A 16206-nucleotide genomic window follows, 5' to 3' on the forward strand; every position below is an offset into this window, starting at 1 on the left:
CAGATGACCCCCACTGGGGCTTTTTGTTTCTAAGAGCTAAAACTCTTTTTATTCATTAAAAATTAATTACTCAGCTTCTACCTAAAATCATAATCTATTTTTCCAAATCAGTGTGCAATAATTCTGTGGGGTTTTCACTGTTTTACTGTTGTTGTATTACACAAATACTTAATACATTGCCTCTTAAGTTACGCGTGACTGCTCTGTGCCAAACTACCGGAGGGCCGTACATCATCCCCTTTGGTATAGCTACTAGAGGGTAAGCACAGATCAAATTAAAGTGAGTATTTGAAACTAATGTCCTCCCTTAGAGCAGGGTGCAGGTACTGGTCAATTCTTTCAGTCTTGCATAAAAGACATATACTAAGTCTTTTACAGCCTGCAACAGGAGGAACCTTTCGTCGTCTGAATTGGCTAGGGGTGCAAAAAGATCCTTCTGGGCCTTTACCATTGTGTGAAATGTTTATTGCCCAGCTTCAAGAAAATGTTGTAACCATTTGTAAATCCCTTCTTCTGCCAGATGTAGCAACAAAGGCCGTTTTGGGTTGACTTTGATAGCTGTAGCCACAAACTACGTTCTAGTTTCTCCATCAAATATTTTCACTTTGGGCTTTGGGCTTTGAACTTAAGGGGTGTTGAGACTCTGGTAACTATTAAGAGCGGGAATAGAAGCTGTGCTAGATGGTGCTGTGCAGTCTTTTCTTCTAGGTCTCTATTATTTTTCCTGTGGATGACACTGATTTTCGAAGCCTCTGTTTAGCTGCCTGTTAGACCTGACATCATTGGCCTGAGTCTTTCCTCCATTTTTTGTGTTTGCCTCCTCGGTTTACAATGTTTTTGCTGGTATATTGCTTTGGGCACTGTGCCACTGCTGATCAGTGCCACAGTGGAAGTGCTCCCTAGGTTAAATTAATGTTGATTGGATTCCATGTTTGGCTTATTTGGTTTACTGTTAGTCCCTAGTATAGTGCACCAGGAGTGCCAGGGCTTGTAAATACAAATGCTGCTAGTGGGCTTGCAGCACATATTGTGCCACCCACAGAAGCAGCCTGGTAAAATGTGTCTAAAGGTCTGCCATTGCTAGACCTACGTGCAGTCTGGTACTGTCACGCGGGCTGCGCAAGTACACCTACTTGCCAGTCCCCAAACCTTCCCTTAACTTCATGTTAGTCACCCCTATGGTAGGCCCAAGGGCAGGGTGCATTGTAAGCATAAGGTAGGACAAGCCCTAATGTGTGTGTGCATGTCCTAATAGTGAATTACAGCCATATTCGTTCTTCACTATTGTAAGGTTACCTGCTCCCCATAAGTTAGAATGGGCTGCCCAGGTTATTAAGCGCTATAATCCTAGCTGGCTCGGGGAGCATGGTACAATGTTGAGTTTGGTATCCCTGAACTCAGGGTTTAATAACGCATCCGTTTGGGTGGATGGTTTTTGGACTCTGGGTTTGAAAATAGCACTTTTAGAAAGTGGCTATTTTCTTGTCTAACTATTACTGGTTTCTGCTGGTTTGGTGTGTGTGTGACAGGTGCTGGGTGGCTCCAGAGGTCTGAATGAGTCAGTGTGGGGTGAGTGAGGCATTTGCATTGAGATTAGGGGGAGAGTAGCTCCTGATAGCCTGCCCTGCCTGACACAATGCTGGCTCCACCCCCTGCCGGGCGACGGATGGCTCTGCTCCTGCCAGTGACAATACTGGCTACACCTCCTGCTGGGCGGCTGAGGACCCTGCCCTGCACAGTGAATAGGCCAGGTGCCTATGCCTGGCTACACCCACAACAGACTTAGGATGAGGGGAATTCCCCTGCGTGGACAAAGGGATCAAAGCAGAAAAGGGGTATAAGAGAAGGACCCCTGAACCAAGACTTTAGATCAATCTGACAAGGAACCCTGAACCAAGGACAAGAAGCCTGCTGATCCAAGGACTTGCCTACCCCTTCTGCCAGAGTGCTGTTTGCTGGGGGGAATCCTGCAGTCACTTCTTTATTTTTGCCAAGGAACCAGGAGAGAGGAACTGAGTGTGTACTCTCAAGCTTTGCCAAGGAAATCTCCAAGGGCTGGAAGAGTGCCAGCCTCCTGTTGAAGTCACAGGGCTAAGGGACTTCACCATTTGCTGAAAGTGCTTGTTGCTGGAACCTGAAAGTCCAGCACCTCTGAAGAAATCCAGCAATCCCGACGCCGACGGACGCCGCCGAATCCAGCTCGACATCGTGAGTGCAGCTCCCGTGTCCTGCATCTTCGACGCCGGCCGCTGGGCCGGATCGACGCTAGAAGCGAAGCCGCTGCCGACGACCCCGAGCCCTCTCGACGCCGTAAGCGCTGCTCACCCTTGCAACATCATCATCGACATCGACGACGACGCTTATCCCGCTTCGCCTCGTGAGCGCTGCTCCTGCCTGACATCTGTCGACGCCGCTGCAGGTCGCCCCGACTCCGAGGCCCGACCGACGCCGAAGACGCGACGCCGTACATCTCGAAGCCGCTGATCATCGTGTGCTTCGCTTTTCCAAGGTACTGTGTTGTGGGGGTCTGTGCGACTCCGGGCTCGACGTAGCGCTCCTCGCGGTCGACGCCAAACCTTTGGATTAACTTTGCCTCAACATCGTGTAACTCCTGTGGGGGTTACATTGTTGCCAAGAACTGTGATTTAAAGGAGAAGAGTTGCTTTTGTTACTAAAGACTTTGTGCTAAGAAGAAACTACACTTGAACTATTATTTGTCCTTACAAGAGTATTTATTAAGATTGTGGTATATTTTTGTTGTTATTTGGTCTTGTGCTAAGCCTTATATAAACATCCTTATTTTTATAATACTACTGTGTCGTGTCCATTTGTAGTGTATTCACTTTATTACTGTATATGGTCATAAATGCTTAACGCCCTGCCTCTGAGATAAGCCTGTCTGCTTTGCCAAGCTACTAAGGGGGTGAGCAGGGGTTATCTAAGTGTGTGATCCTCTTGCCCTGACTGGAGGAGGTTAGTCCCTATTTGTCAGAAATGAATACCTCTGCCAACTAGAGACTGCCACTCTACAATGTCATTGGTTTATGATTTGCTCATTTATTGGTGGCCTGAAGCTGAGTTTTGTCACTGCTTCTGTGTGCATGTGCAGCCTCAACCCATTTTTAGATCCGCCTAGGCAGCGCATGCACTGCATGCGCTGTCTCAACAAGATATGTAGTATCTAGGATATGGGCTAAAAAATGCCCATCTTTTTCATTGGTTCCTCTTATGGTCCTTTAGAAAAGCTGGCTTATCATTGGTGAATACACTTATTAGTACCCCCTTTTGTTACGCCCTGGAGACTGCCCAGCTACTTGAATCCTTTCACTATGGGCCATAAGTCTTCCTTCAGTGCACTACTTAGTCTCTTGCTGTCTCCTCCCTGGTGCATTCATCGTAGCTTTCTGAACAGCTGCTTTTCGCTCCCTCTCATGGGCTGCATCTGCCTCCTCCTCCTCCTCCCTACGCTCTCCTGTGACTCCTTCTAGCACGTTTAATTCTGGTTTCCTTTGCTGCCTTCTGGAACCGTGTGAGCCAGGGACAAGTTGCTATCCATGGGCCTTTGTATTTGAGAGTTCTTATGGGCAGTGTGAATTACTGCCCACGCATGTAGCTCTTCCCACAGTCGACTCACTCACTCAACCACACGTTGTTTTGGTGGAGACAGCGGCAGCCCTTGGAGGCTTCTGTCTCCACTGTTGAGTTATCAGAAGCGTCAACTTTAACCCAAGGGGCTGCTGTCCAGAGACCCTGTGTCTCCTCTCTGGCACCACCAGAAGCCCTGCCTTTGTAGCCTACACCGCTTTGCATTCTGGATCCTGATGGTTTCCTTTCATTAATGGGGTTGACGAGGGATGTTGTAAAGTGCCCCTTCTGTAAAACTATTGTAATAACTATAAAACTTTTGCAGCACTTGTGAACCTACTTGTTACTCCGATCACCCTTTGGTGCATTGAATGGACAGTTGTACATTACTGATTCATTCCTTGAGTGCTTCCCTCCCTCGGCCTGTCTCAGACAGCTGTCCACTGATGAGGCAGCAGTGCAGTCAGAAAACATGCTGAGATAGATTCAACTGTAATATTTTTTGCAGTTTTATATAGTGCAAACTCAACCCAAAGGAACTGGAGCACTTTACATTACACAAGGACACATTTATTTTTGGTAGGCATGGGAAGATTAAGTGATTTGCTCAGTTGTTAGAACGCGATACCTTTACAACGCAAGTCATTAGATCGACTTGCTGTAAGGGGCATGCTGGACTTAGGAATAGTATAATTTACTATTCCAACTCCAGCCTGCACAACAGTAGGGAAGGTGTTGGAATAGTAAATTACACTATACTTTAGGTTAGAACCCCCCTACAGCAATTCGATCTAATGACTTACTATGTAAAGGCATCACGTTCTAACAATGCAGTCGTTGTAACGACCGTGTTGTAAAGGATCGCAATGTTATGACAGCATTGTAAATGCTGTTTCCCGTGCAGGGATGGCCGGTGGCATGCAGCACACATGCACACAGGCTCCCACACAGGTGCTCCTCCCTCCCTACATACAGTTGGTGATCACGCTTCAGAGGTAAGCCTTTACAGTCACTTTTTACCATACTTCCTTTGTTTTGCTTAGTATTTTTTTGGCATGCCTTTTATCAGCCTATACCAAAACCCTCACAGCCATGCATTCATGAATGCACAGCTACCCTTTTTGCTTACTTTTAACACATAGACGGTTTCTCATTAATATACACTTGTAGTGTGAAGTTTGTTTTCCATTTGAAATTTTTGCTACCACACATACATACTAAACTTAAAAATATCTTGCTGCCTCGTTTGGCCCCTGGCATGCCTTGATTCCGCACCCCCTCGCAGCTCAGAAGAATGCCTTTCCCCGCAGCTTTTATTAAAGGGGCTGCAAAATGCAGACATTCCCCAGCCCTCTGTCTCACAGGAGACTCTGCGGCTCTCCTTGGACAATAAATACCTCCAGCACAGACGCAAGGTTGTCATGCGCAACCATCTATCTTAATTAAATGCCACATAGCTTCTCTAACCTCCAGGAACATATAACCCTGGCAGTTCTATTAGTTCTCACCACTGATTGGTTTAATATAAACATGTTTGCTGTATTCTGCTGTATTAAAATGGTTATTTTGCTTGTTTTCCCTCGTCACCCATATTACCAGTGCACTTTGTACTGTTATTTAATGTTGGTGTGGGATTACTGCTTAAAGACGGTTTGCATGATGTCTCATCTGACTAATTGGTGCTTTAGTTTAGCATTTTATGTGTATCAATATGCTTGCGTGTATGTCTTTTTGTGCATCTGCGTCTCTTTCTGGTCACATGTGTCTGAGTGTGCTTACCTGGATGTCTGTTTGTCTAATTTATGGCATCTGTCAACAAGGCAATCCCCTATTCTGCCCAACATTTATGGGTACACGGATTACTGTGAAGGAGCTGCATATGGAATTGGTGGCTTGGGGCTGGCGGACTTTATTACGACTCTTCCAGGCAGAGCGGGTCAATGTGCTGCCCAGCCAGCGATATTGTGCACGCCTTTCTTAGCACCCTGCCTCCATCAGTCCCTTAATCCTGCATACATGGTCCAATGTGTAACATATTGCAATAATGCCTAAGAACAGCACAGGCCTGATCCTATCAAAATGCCCCTTTGCAGTTTCATTAGAATTATTAGACACACCAAAAACTGATACTGACTTGTTAATTTACAAATTGTCTCTGCTTCTTTGGTTTACTTTTGGCCAATCGCTCTCTAAGAGAGCATTTTGGCACTCTGACACCCTGTTGCTCCCTTATCCTCCTTGGTAGGTAAAAGACATTGCCATTTACAATGCCAGTAGCTCTAACTTAAAAAATGTGAGACCTATTGCATTTTCAATGCTTGTTTTTTAAGGTTGTGCAGTTGTGTAGCCTGTCATAGGCCTTCCCGCATGTCAGGGCTTGTTCCCCATGCTTTTCTTTGTCTTGTTGGCATACCCCCTTGTCTGTGCTTATACTCACCACACTCTCGGTGCTTCCAGCAGCTCTACTGTGCCCCCGAACACAGTGCATGAGCTGTGCTCAGCTACTTAAGCTCCACTGTACCTTTGCTGCTTCATGGGAGGAGACACTGCAGCATACAATTGCATACAGGCTACTGTTCTGTCTAGGCCCTGCATCTCTCCCCATTTGTACTTTTTCTTTTCACAAGACACCTGTTTGCCAGTGTCCAGACTCACAATAACCATTTTGGTGATATGTTGGATCACGCACAGTTCCAGATCTGTTGCCATTTGTAGTGTTGAGTTGGTGAAATAAACCACAGACATGAGTGGTTAGCATGCCTATCTAACTGCCACTTCCAGCCCCCCAAGTTCCTCTTTAGTAACAAAAGTATGCCACCAATGGCAAGAAGCACCTACTGAAGAAAATATAAAAGCTTAACGCACATGCACCACCCATGGAACACACCCATGATGCAAAGCAACGCACTGCAGATCATTGTGTAGATATGAGCTACTTCATGATTTACGCTGGAATATAAATCCCACCACAACACTAAGCGTTAGGTTTTCTTTAAAAAAGTAAAGCAATCCTGATGCAAAGTGTTTGTAAATCTGGACCTAGATGTCTCTAGGGTGGGTTTCCTGAAGCCTCTGCAGTCCCTTTTCACACAGCAGATTTCTGAAAACACATTTTAAGATCCTGGATCTAGCACTTCCTTCCATGTGATATTTAGCCTGTTGTGAGTGAGAGCTTATCCCAATCTTCAAGACTCTGAGTCTCACATGCAATGAGTGAGACTTGAGGTCTCGGAGACAGTTAACAAGTACATCTTGTTTCTGTATAACACAGCCTCTGACGTAACATCAGACCTGACAACATACACAGTACCACTGTGTAACGCGGTATAGGCTCCCTTCACACTCGGTAAAGTGCCAATAGCACACAGTGGCAGGGGTGAGCAGGAGATCCCTGTAGTAAGTGGGTTTCTTGCTCATCTTGCGGGGCTCTGGGCAGCCAATGTTTTCAAGAGGTGTGAAAACACCCAAGGACGTTGACAGCAGCCTCAGTAAGTTTTAAGGTTCTTTAGAAGGTGGAAGTTTGGTGAGAGTGGAGGGAGAAGAGACCCTCAGACAGTTCTCAGCATGAAGCTCCTCCCTTGCAAGTCCAACCCCCTTCTCACACAGTGACTTTTTTAAGTAAGCAGATCTGTAACATGCCTTAGACAAACCGCCATTTGCAATATGCTTTAAAAACATTCCAGGAAAGGGCTATTTAACACATTGTAAACCCGATTCAAATAGTGTAATTACTATTCCAAGCCAAGTGGTGTCGTTACTATTCCAAAGAAAAACACCCCGGGGTTCCATAGATTACTGTTTTCAAAAGTAGTACAGACAAATGTCCTCATTTGAGTGCTGGGAAATTTCTGATTGGACCATTAACAGAAATTACCAGTGAACAAGGCCTTACAGGCCTATAGGGCAATCTGGCAGTGCCTGAAGGCCGAGTGTGACAGGTCAGTGTGTGGGCTGTTTTTTGGATGTTTGTGGGCCTTTTTTATGGTCTTGAAGGCTGTATTTTACTGTTGATATTACCACACACGTTGCCTATAGCAAGAACAAATGCATGCAGTCTCTAATGCTTTGCAAAACACTTGCACAGTTGTCTCAACAAGTTCAAAACTGCCCTGATTTTCAAATGTGGTCTACTTTATTAGCTATCTGATTAATTGATGAAGGCCACTTTTATTATGGTGGCTGGGCCTATTTTCTGTCCCAGTACGAGCCTGCCAGTAATTTCGGGGTTTCAAGAAATTCCTGCATTTCCAATCCCTGCAGTATCAGCATTTCAGTATCAGTAATTTCAGCCTTCAATTTTAAGGTACTTAATCACCACAAATTGTAGTGATCTTAGAAGTCAAAAAGGGACTAACCTTGCTTCATGGACAGGATATAAAAGAATTCTAATACATGACAATAAAGGCTTAGAAATATTGTTTAGGGTTGAGCCTGCAATAGCATACGCTAGCAAATGCACATTGCTTGTAAGACACTGTTGTTAACAAAAATGGTTTGGAGCCCACCTGTTGTTTACAATTTGTTGACTTGTATGGTACTTTACAGCCTCATAACTGGTCACTACAGTCCAAACATCATTTCCATTCCTCTCTGTGGAGCTGATTTATTCAGTCAGTCAGTCAAAAATCTTTATTTCGATAAATCAATATCAAAAAAAGGCACGGTACAAAAAGAAATATACAATCACATAAAAAAACATACGTTATACAATGTTAAAAATATACATCTTTAGATTTAAAAACCACATATCATAGTTTACTAAAAGACAAAACAAAAGAGCAAAAGATTTTTAGAATCATCACTAAGTTCATAAAAAACTATGTCATAAAATATTTAAAAATCATCATACCACCGTCAACCTAGTTCCTGATATATAGTAATATTTAACTACTAAAGTGCAAGGTGCAAAGCTTCACAACAATGTGGCCAATCTCTCATTCTCCATGAGTCTTTTCTTGGTGCGCACCGCACACACCAAATAATTGGCTACTTGAAAGACAGTGCTGGGGTGATTTAACAGCTGCAAATAGAGAAGTGCTGGTCTGACTTGCAGAAACCCTGCCTTTTTTAAGATTGGCACAAGATACTTCCTCCTTTCCACTATAAAGTGCCCACAGAACATGGTGAAATGTATAGTATCTTGGATAGAAAAGCTATCACAAGAACAAGGTGGGAATTCATCAGGTTTACACCAAGTTGTGTACTGACCTAATATCAGGTGAATCATATTTAGGCGGAAACGAGTTAATAAAAACCTATGAAAGGGGCGGTTAACCAGAGTGAGATAGAATTCAGGGCCTGGAGGGGTTGTAACCAAAAGGTGTACTCTAACTAAAGGTTTTATCAGCTCCTTTTCCTCTCTTAATAGGGACAGCCTCATGAGCATGTCACTTTTGATTCTAACAATATCAGTCCGTGATATAGACTCCGGTGAGGAAAAGAGGTGAGGTCATCCCAGAGCGCTAAAACCATTTTAAACATAGGTTAACCACTTGATTTTGTGGGCGTTGTCAAGTAGAAGACAATCTTTCAAAATGGCCTGGTTTAAAGATAGTTCATTATTAAGCCAAATTTTAAGCCACATGATTAAAGGGGCCACTCGAATTTTGTCTATTATAATATCGGCCCCCAGTTCAGAATGAACAGAATAAGATAGTGTAGACTGAGGTACAGACAGGACTGATCTAAGAAATTTGTTTTCAGAAGCCTGAAGACAGTCTATCGATCCATATCCCCATAAGGAACAGCCATAGGTTGCAACAGACACGCACTTAGCGTTGTAGATAGTCATAAGGGCTGGGACTTGCCTAGCCCCCAGCCTTCTGCTGAAACTCAAAATGGCAGAAGATGTTCTTACTAGGGCACTATTTCTGTTTCTTATTTGGGGGCCCCAACTCCCCTTATCTTCAAACATGACTCCTAAATACGGGAATGTCGATACTTTTTGCATTTCTGCTTTACTACAATAGAAAGTTTTAACTTTCTTGCAGCGTGAGCCTTTACCCACCATCATAATTTGTGACTTTTTAGCATTTATTTTAAGATCTAATGAAGTCATAAAAAAGCCAAAGGCGTCTAGTAACCGCTGAAGTCCCAGCCCTGTGCGGGACAAAAGCACTGCATCATCCGCGTACAGGAGGACAGGAACACAGGTCTCCCCTATACGCAGTATGTCCGGTGTTGCTGTCTTTAACTCGGATTCAAGGGCATTGATATAAACTGTGAAGAGCAGGGGTGCCAAAATGCACCCCTGTCTCAACCCTCTTTTGGACTTAAAACGACTAGTACGTCGTCCCCCCGAATCAACCCTGACCGAGGCCTGGAGGTCTGAGTGGAGATCGGCTAGAAGGTTTACAAGTGCCCGATCAAGACCCAAAGCAGCAAGGATGTGCCACAATTTAGTACGGTTCACGAGGTCAAAGGCCGAAGATAAGTCCATGAACCCTAAATATAACGACCCATCTTTTGCCCTGGTGTATTTATCCACTAACATCTGCAGATTAAGGCACTGGTCCATGGTACCCCGTTTAGTTCTAAAACCGTACTGCAGGTTGGATAAGACCTCTCTATCGTCAAGCCATGCCTGGAGTCTAAGTAGGATGACCCTGCCCATAATTTTTACTGATGAATCGATAAGAGATATCGGGCGATAACATGCTGGGTCTACCCTACTTCCCTTCTTAAAGACGGGAATAATTACAGACTCCTTCCAGGATGCTGGAATACTGTATCTAGTTATGGCATTAAAAACACCACACAACACCCTCAACCAAAGCTTTGGGTCCGTTTTAAAGAAGTCAGCAGGAACTCCATCCGGCTCGGGGGTCTTATTTTTTAAGGTCTGATTGATGGCCTTTTCCACTTCAGAGGCCTCAACACCCTGCACCTCCTGATGAGAAAAAGAGAGACCGTCTGACAGATCATCAACTAAATTGCTCGAATATATTGCCTCAAAATGATCGATCCAATCACCATCCGGGATATTTAATTCAAGGGAAGCTTGATCCTTATCTGAAAAGAAGGGCTGATTGACTACCCTCCAAAAGTCAGCACTATTTTTAACAATCTCAGGGTCAGACAGTTGTGACCAGGCAGATTCCCTGATCTCCTTCTTCCTATTTTCTAAGGCTTTTTTATATAAAGATCTTAATGTAGTTATTAGTGGGCGGTCTTTAGGGACAGCTTTAAGGGCCTTAAGCAGAACAGTGTAAGCTCTTGAACATGCATGATCAAACCATTTTTTCTCCCTAAGCTTAGACTTTTTTTTCTTGTTTGTCAGGCTGATGTCAATGGTTTTACAGATATTACCAAATGCAGACATTACTTGGAGATTTGATGCCCTTGTATCCAAACATGTTAACACATCATTTTCAGTGCTATCAAGGACGGCGTGAAGAACGTCCTCGGGGACAACGGAAGACCACTTCAATCTGCGACTCTGGTCCTTTAACACCACATCTTGACTTCTATTCCCACCTAACCCGCACTGATTCAAAAAAGACAGTTGACAACACCTCCGCTACTACAGTGTTATGGTCGCTAAATACTGAGACCATAGTACCATAGTGAACCACCCTCTCTAAAATCTGACAAGACATAAATATATAGTCAATTACAGTACCGTTGCCATTACCTTTAAAGGTAGGAGTTCTACTATCAAATTCCCCACAACTAGATTCATACAGATTCCAAGCGTTCAGGTAAGATTCAAGGGTCTCCCCCCTAGTAGAATGCTCAAAGTGTGTTAATGATGAGTGCGGAGGCCCCTCTTCTGAGGGACCTGTGCATGCCTGATTGCAGGGATGAATATTAAAATCACCTAAGAGAATAACTTCAAACTCTTTTACCTTGGTTCTATAGACTGACAAGAAAGATTCAATGATATCCAAATTCTGCCTAGTGTCATCATTAGGACTAGAATCATAGAAATTAATAAACAAAATGTTTGAAAAAGAGGGAGGATTAAGTTCAACAATCAAACAGTTTTAGGAACCGGAATTGTGTTGTGTTAACACCCCTTTTAAAGACGATTTAAACAAGATTAACAAGCCCCCTCTTGGTCTACCTGCCCCACCTATAGTAGCAGGTACGGAAAAATGTGTGTAACCATCCAAAGAGAAACTGTTCATTAAGTCCCAGGTTTCCTGGAATGCAAGAATGTCGAAGGTCTTCAGTAGTTTAATCCATTCATCAATCCCTACCTTGGCCCTAATACCGGCAATGTTCCAAGTCATTATTCGACAATGTTCATTTGAGGAACCCTCGTTGGAAGACAGTCAATCATGTTCACTTAAAGATGATAGAGGGGCGAACCGGTTAAACAAGGGCAACATTGGAAGTGATTGTGGGTTAGGCCTACACAAATTATAGCAATATGAGTCCATATTCACAAGCGGTTGGTGTTCTTGGGGCATCCCAGGAAAAAAGGCCTGCCTGTTTGAGGGGTAAGTAGGAGTCTGATGACCAACATAGGAATTAGGAGTAGAAGTCATGCTCAGATGGTTATAAAAGTACCCCAACGGGCGCACACTTATATTATCCTCGGTAACCGGTAAGGAAGCCGCCCTTAACAATACAGTTGCGACGTGCTGCGGGTGTCTTAAATTTACGATAACACAGTCGCCTCTGCATGATTTTCTTGAAATGCCAATCCAGTCAACCCTGCGCACTGACACTATGTCATTACAGAAAGCTATGGGAAACCCACAGTATTTATTTAGCCAAGCAATGACTTTATTGCCTAGAGAACTGGTCAACTCTTCCCAGGCTTCAAAGGAGTTTGGGTCTACTGTCGGGACATTTGTTAGGACCACTGTGTATGGTGCACAATCAGGGGGTAGATTGACTACAGGTTTTTTCCTCCCCATTGACCCCCCAAGTTATTATCGCCTGTCTTATTAGCAACTGTTTTCTTCTGTAGGGTAGGAGCTATGGTATCAGGCTTTGACAGAGGTTGGGCAGAACTTACAGAGATAACAGGTGGCCCCGTGGGTGTACCTTTGACCCCCTTGCTGTTATTTGAACCAGAGGCCGCTGCCGTAGCAGCTATACCTGGTCCAATGATCTGGGGCGGTTTAGTCCGTGACAAATGTGTGGACAAAAGGCACCCAAGTCTAGAACCTCCTTTGAGACTTGGTCTAATTTGTGATCAACCCCCTTCCTGTTTGCTACAGCGCCCTCAGAGGTATCACTCTGATTTACGTTTATGCTATTTTTAGTAATTACTTGAGCTGGAGGGGATAAGAGTGTGCTTAATCTGGCTACCTCTTTTGTCACCATATCTACTTTTACCATTAGGGGTTTAATCATTAACTCCAATTTAGTGGTCAACATATCTGCAAGTTGCTGCAGATGGTCACTATTAACAGCATCGTTACCCCCCTCAATACTATTATCATTTGTTACCTCCACCCGAACATGCTGAGAGGTTGCAATTTTCTTAGTTTTACGTTGCCCCCCCACGCTTATTAATCAGTCTTCTACAAGCCCTAACTGCGGGCGGGTCAAGGATGGAACAGTAATGGAAGAAGATGACAATACATCATTGCTAACAGGAATATCCGCCGAAGTAGAAGCAATGTCAGAATCTGACACTACAAGGGGGGGAACAAATAGAGCTCCCTCATTCACATTCTCAGTGTTATCTAAGACGAGAGGGTCGGCTGTAGGCGAGGCGGGGGGGCTAATCCGGCTGAGCGACAGGCGTCGATCAGAATTAATCTTTGTGACCATCTTAACCATGTAATTGTCCAATGTCCCGACTAGGGCTGGAGTTTTAGCAGAGCACAATTTTGCTATTTACTCGGTAGACAGAATCAATATAAAGATTGAATGAAAAAGATGTTAGGCACTCACTACTAGATGATTGAGTCCAAAGTCCAAACTGCCAGGGGTCGTGGCCCTGCCCTGCCTCCACCTGCCCCGGATGGCCACAGACGGCCCCGCCCTTGTCACGGGCTTCTCCCTGGTGCCTCCCGCACGCGACTTGCGGGGCGAGAGGGCACGTCTGCTTTTCAAGCGCCTCCGTGTGCTTGCCTTGCGTCACGGGTGCCCCTTAGGCTGCTGGGAGTTGTAGTCTTCGGGAGGGAATCTCCCGGCACTCCCTTTCTGCCACAATACTGCCGTTTCCCTCACGGCTCCGCCCGATGGTGTTCCCTGCTTCCACGCACAGGGACTGGGACCGGCACAGGCACAGGTGTCTCACTCTCCCCCGGGGCTCTCGGCCGCGTCTGCTTTTCAAGTGCCTCCGTGCGCTTTCCTTGCGTCACGGGCGCCCCTTAGGCTGCTGGGGGTTGTAGTCTTCGGGAGGGAATCTCCCGGCACTCCCTTTCTGCCACAATACTGCCGTTTCCCTCACGGCTCCCCCCGATGACGTTCCCTGCTTCCATGCACAGGGACTGGGACCGGCACAGGCACTGGTGTCTCACTCTCCCCCGGGGCTCTCGGCCGCGTCTGCTTTTCAAGCGCCTCCGTGCGCTTTCCTTGCGTCACAGGCGCCCCTTAGGCTGCTGGGGGTTGTAGTCTTCGGGAGGGAATCTCCCGGCACTCCCTTTCTGCCACAATACTGCAGTTTCCCTCACGGCTCCGCCCGATGACGTTCCCTGCTTCCACGCACAGGGACTGGGACCGGCACAGGCACAGGTATCTCACTCTCCCCGGGCCTCTCGGCTGCGTCTGCTTTTCAAGCGCCTCCGTGCGCTTGCCTTGCGTCACGGGCGCCCCTTAGGCTGCTGGGGGTTGTAGTCTTCGGGAGGGAATCTCCCGGCACTCCCTTTCTGCCACAATACTGCCGTTTCCCTCACTGCTCCGCCCGGTGGCGTTCCCTGCTTCCACACACAGGGACTGGAACCGGCACAGGCACAGGTGTCTCACTCTCCCCCGGGGCTCTCGGCCGCGTCTGCTTTTCAAGCGCCTCCGTGCGCTTTCCTTGCGTCACGGGTGCCCCTTAGGCTGCTGGGGGTTGTAGTCTTGGGGAGTGAATCTCCCGGCACTCCCTTTCTGCCACAATACTGCCGTTTCCCTCACGGCTCCGCCTGATGGCGTTCCCTGCTTCCACGCACAGGGACTGGGACCAGCACAGGTGTCTCACTCTCCCCCGGGGCTCTCGGCCGCGTCTGCTTTTCAAGCGCCTCCGTGCGCTTTCCTTGCGTCACGAGCACCCCTTAGGCTGCTGGGGGTTGTAGTCTTCGGGAGGGAATCTCCCGGCACTCCCTTTCTGCCACAATACTGCTGTTTCCCTCACGGCTCCGCCCAATGGCGTTCCCTGCTTCTACGCACAGGGACTTGGACCGGCACAGGCACAGGTATCTCACTCTCCCCCGGGGCTCTCGGCCGCGTCTGCTTTTCAAGCCCCTCCGTGCGCTTTCCTTGCGTCACGGGCGCCCCTTAGGCTGCTGGGGGTTGTAGTCTTCGGGAGGGAATCTCCCGTCACTCCCTTTCTGCCACAATACTGCCGTTTCCCTCACGGCTCCGCCCGATGGCGTTCCCTGCTTCCACGCACAGGGACTGGGACCGGCACAGGCACAGGTGTCTCACTCTCCCCGGGCCTCTCGGCCGTGTCTGCTTTTCAAGCGCCTCCGTGCGCTTGCCTTGCGTCACGGGTGCCCCTTAGGCTGCTGGGGGTTGTAGTCTTTGGGAGGGAATCTCCCGGCACTCCCTTTCTGCCACAATACTGCAGTTTCCCTCACGGCTCCGCCCGATGGCGTTCCCAGCTTCCACGCACAGGGACTGGGACCGGCACAGGCACAGGTGTCTCACTCTCAGCTCAGTCAGTGCCCATAAGATCCTCCAGCAATGACAGAGGTGGCATTTTCATTTTTATGCAGGGCAGTACACCCCAGTCCACCCCAATCCACGCCACTCCCTTTCAATCCAAACTGCCCCACTCCAATCCATGCATATCCAATCCTATCCAATCCACCCCACCTCACCTCACACCAATACACTCATTCAAATCCACCTCACCCAACCCACGTCAGGCCAATCCAGCCCACCCCACTCCAATCTAACCCACTCTAGTCCAAAACAATTGCCCACTCCCATCCAACACAAGCTGCCCCACTCCAGCCAGCAATCCAAAATAATCTGCCCCACTCCAATTCAAAACAATCTGCCCCACTCTAATCCAAAACAATCTGCCCCACTCCAATCCACCACATTCCAATCCGCCCCACTCCAATCCACCACATTCCAATCCGCCCACTCCCATTCACCCCATTCCAATCCGCCCCACTCCAATCCACTAAACCTCACTCCATTTCAGTTCACCCCCTCCAATCCAAACCACCACAAACCAATCCAATCCAGCCCAAACCAATCTACCCCACTCTATTCCACCACATGCCACACGAATCCACCCCACCTCAATCGCCCCACCCCAATCCAACCCCCCCATACCCAACCCACCTCACCCCATTCCAATCCAATCTGCCCCACCCCAATCCAGTCCACTGCAGTGCACCCCACCCCACCCCATTTCAATCCACCCCACGCCAATCTACTTTATCCTGCCCAACCCACTCTACTCCAATACACCCCACTCTATGCCAATCCTTTGCAATCTATTCCAATCCTCCTTACTCCAATCCAACCCACTCCACTCTACTTCAATCCACTTCACTC

Source organism: Lissotriton vulgaris, chromosome 9 (assembly GCF_964263255.1).
Source record: "Lissotriton vulgaris chromosome 9, aLisVul1.2, whole genome shotgun sequence".
NCBI classification, from domain to species: Eukaryota; Metazoa; Chordata; class Amphibia; order Caudata; family Salamandridae; genus Lissotriton; species Lissotriton vulgaris.